This window comes from Phyllostomus discolor, chromosome 7 (genome assembly GCF_004126475.2).
Source record: "Phyllostomus discolor isolate MPI-MPIP mPhyDis1 chromosome 7, mPhyDis1.pri.v3, whole genome shotgun sequence".
NCBI classification, from domain to species: Eukaryota; Metazoa; Chordata; class Mammalia; order Chiroptera; family Phyllostomidae; genus Phyllostomus; species Phyllostomus discolor.
The window spans coordinates 113,842,259-113,846,406 of NC_040909.2; positions in this window are offsets into that span (position 1 = coordinate 113,842,259).

A 4,148-nucleotide genomic window follows, 5' to 3' on the forward strand; every position below is an offset into this window, starting at 1 on the left:
GGGAGAAGCTGAAGGGAGAGGGAGCAGAACGCCTTTGAGAGAAGTACAACGTACCTGCCAAGCCTCTAATTCTGCAAATGCATTCACGGTCCACATTGTGCCTGTGTTGAAAAAGAAAAGAATATGACCTAAATGCGACTTAAGTGCTGTAGGAAATAAACTCTTCTGATTATCCCAGGTCGGCATGATCAGGAGGGATGATGTGCTGGAAGGTTTCCTATTAATTCCTTATGTTCAGTATTTGTTCATTTCACACATAGTACATGTCAAATGGCAGTAAGAATTCTATTTAAAAATTCATTGAATGCCCCAAATAGATTGGAGATGTTACATAATGAATGGCAGTTCATAATCTTTTTATCTTCTGAAGATTTGTATTCCCACTGAATGCACATTTTATTCATGGGCATAATAATTATGAGTATCAGATTTTGGTTTCCAGTGTGTTGTGTCCAAAACGTGGCATTTCAGAAGCCCATGAAGTGCTTGTTTAAAATGCATATTCCTTCTCTCCCTGACACCAGTGTGCTGGGTGGAGGCAGAGGCTCAGGTGCATCCAAGACTTGGCTCCATGGGTAACCCACTGCCATGGCATCACAGCTGGAGGAGTAATGGGGGTTAATACCGCTTTACACAAGGTGCTTGCTGAAGGCTTTCCTCTTTCCCCAGGACCAAGCAGGTGGAATTTGCAAAGCTGCCAGTGTCTTGGCTGCCTAGCCCATCTTTGTGTGCTTGCATCCAACCACCTTGAGTCTATGTTAGTCAGGTTGGTAGAAGCCCTTTGTGCTAAACAGCAAATCAACCTAATTAAGGTTCATAACACTAAGGAACTGGGGGGAAGGGCAGGCCTCTGCAAAGTTGACAGAGGGGGAAACCTGTGGGGTGGTTGGCTGCAGTCGTGTGGTAGTAAAGGTCACAGCAAAGAATCTCAAAGGTGTCACTGAGATTCTTTAAATGCAAAAAACATACTTTAATATTTTACTTTAAATGCAAAAAATATATACTTTAAATGCAAAAAAATTAACAAATGAAAACGTGGCTATTGTTTTAACAAATATGCACGTCCCCGAATCCCATGAATCTACTGAATCAGAACTTTTACAGTGGCATCTGCAGGGCTAACACTCCCTGGGTGATTCTGTTGCACACCCAGGTTTGAGAACTTCCACGCTCCTGCCACGGATTCCAAAGTGCTTACTGGCAGCCTGGAGCCAGGCTGGCTACCTGAGAACTGCCCGGCATTTTGTTTCCGTTTCTGATTATTGACTTAACTCCAGGCTTCATTTGGATTTCCACCAACATCCTTTTCCTGCTCCAGGATCCTAAGACACCACATTACATTTAGTCATCATGTTCTAGTCACCACTGTTCTGTGAGAATTTCTTAGAGTTTCCTTGTTTTCTCATGACCTTGGTAGCGTTCAAGAGTCCTGGCCAGGTATCTTGTAGGAAGTGCCTCAGTTTGGGTTCGTCTCATGCTTTTCTTGTGGTTATGCTGAGGTTATGGGTTTGGGGGGGATATCATAGAAGTGCAACACAGGCATCCTTCAGTTTCCTGGGGTGATGGGTGCCAGGGCCCTGACAGGAACCAAAACCTAAGCATGCTCAAGTCCCTTATATAAAACGACTTAGTGTTTGCATGTAACCTATGAATAGCCTCCCGTACACATTAAATCATCACTAGAGTCCTTATAATACCTAATACAATGACAGTGCTCTGAAAGTAGCTGTTATATTCTATTGTTTTGAGAAATAATGACAAAGAAAAGAAAGTTTGGACATGTTCAATACAGATGCAACCATTATAGGCCTAGTTACATAGTCTATGTCAGCAACATAACACTCTAGAAATATATACATTTTTGACCTGCAGTTGGTTGAATTTGCAGTTGCAGAACCCATGGATACAGAGGGCCAGCTATATCCTTCTTATGATATCATATCAAAGGTACACACTCTCAGCAAGACCTATCACTGTGGATGCTGACCTTGACCGCCCAGAGGAGGTAGTGTCTGCACTGTAAGGGGGCATCCCTCCACCCGCTCACGGTGCTCTGTGGGGTCAGGGTGTACAGCCCATATCAGTGGAGAGGTGGGACTGCAGCCTCACGTTCCAGGGTGCAGAGTATCTACATAAATTACTTGGAATTCTTTTGTAAGGGAGATGTGTCCATTGTCCCCATTCATTTAACCATCTATGGATACCAATATGGACTCATGGATATTTATTTATTTATTTGTGTATTTTTCAATTACAGTTTCCTTTCAATATTATTTTGTATTTGTTTCATGTATGCGGCATAATGGTTAGACAATTATATAACTTATGAAGTGATCCTCCCTCCGGATAATTCCAGTGCCAACCCGGCACCACACATAGTTACTATAATATTATTGACCGTACTTCCTATGCTGAACTTTACATCCCGTGACTGGTGTGTAACTGCCAACTTGTACTTCTTAGACCCTTCGCCTCCCTCACCCAGTCCCCCAGCCCCCTCCCCTCTGGCAACTACCAGTCCGCTCTCTGTGTCTATGAGTCCGTTTCCATTTTGTTCTTTAGATTCCACATATAGTTGAAATCATATGGTATTTGTATTTCTCTGACTGAATTATTTCACTGAGCATAATACTCTCTAGGTCCATCCTTGTTGTCGCAAATGGTAAGATTTCATTCATTTTACAGCTGAGTAATATTTCATTGTATAAATGTACCACAGCTTTTTTATCCACTCATCTGTTGATGGATACTTAGGTTGCTTCCATATCTTGGCTGTTGTTAATAACATAGCGATGAATGTGAGGTGCATATATTCTTTTGAAGTAGGGTTTTGGGTTTCTTCAAATACTCGTGGGTTTATATTTTATACTCCGGTTATAACCCAATGCTATGTTATTTAATTCATTGCTCCAGTTTTCCAGCTTTGACCGTTGGAAGTTTGTTCAGACTGACTCCCGAGTCCCTTTGACACACCCCCATTTTTCTGTTTGTTGAGCTCTTCCTGAGTTGTGACACCATAACATGCTCCAAGCTCCCCTTGTGTGCCCCCTGTCCCAACCGCAGAAGCCGCCATTTCTCCCAGAGTTCTTTTCTAAAACTTAAATTCCTGCCTCCCAACCTCAGAGTCTCAAGTCCAGTTAACCTAAGGAGGGAGCGCGAGAATGTTTTATTTTTTTAACAAAATAAAATAGAGCATACTTATAGTAAAAATAAATTCAAACAACACAAAGTTTATATAAATAGATATATAGATGGATGATATAGATATAGACAGAGAGAGTCAATCATTCCTTCAAACTAAAGGCAACCTATTGCCAGTTTCTTATCACCCTTTCCAAAACATTCTACACATATTTCCGAATAAGCATCAACATACATTTGTAGGTATCACCCGCCTTCTTAAAGAAGTGATGCACATTAAAGCACTCTATTTGCCTTTTGCTGTTTTCTCTTACCATGTCTTAGAGATTGTTCCATGGCCACAGATCAACACCCTCCTTGCCGACGGTGGCAGAGAGCTTCCGTGGATGGCCATGGCACACTTTACTCAACCCACTGTTTATTGGTGAGCATTATTGTCTCTGGGTTTTGCCATCATAAGCAAGTGCTGCTAAGAACTTCCTGTGTATACATTCTCATACGTGTGTTAAGACATCACTTTGCTGGACTAACAGCAGTGAAGTCACTGAGCCTAAGGGAACACACCTGCACGTTCTGATAGGTGTTGACAAACTGCCATCCAAAGACGTTATGGCAACACACATTCCCACGACAATGTATGAGAGCACATTTCCCCACATTCTTGACAATGAAGTGCATCGTCGGCTGGTTTTATCTTTGCCAGTCTGATAAGTGAGAAGTGGTACCTCGATGTTCAGATGTTCTTGACTTTGAGTGACATCAGTTATATTTTCCTACATTAATAAGTATCTGGAATGTTGTATGTGTATAAACTCCCTATTCTTGCCTTTTTTCCTTTTTTTTCCCTAATGGGTTATCAGTATTTTTATCGGTTTGTAAGAGCTCTTTTTATATATTTTTTTATATATATATATAAAGAAAACAAGTATACCCTTGTTTTCTGTGTCATACATTTTTTTTCCATAATAGATATGTTCTTACAAGTTTCCCAGTGACTCTGATGGCCG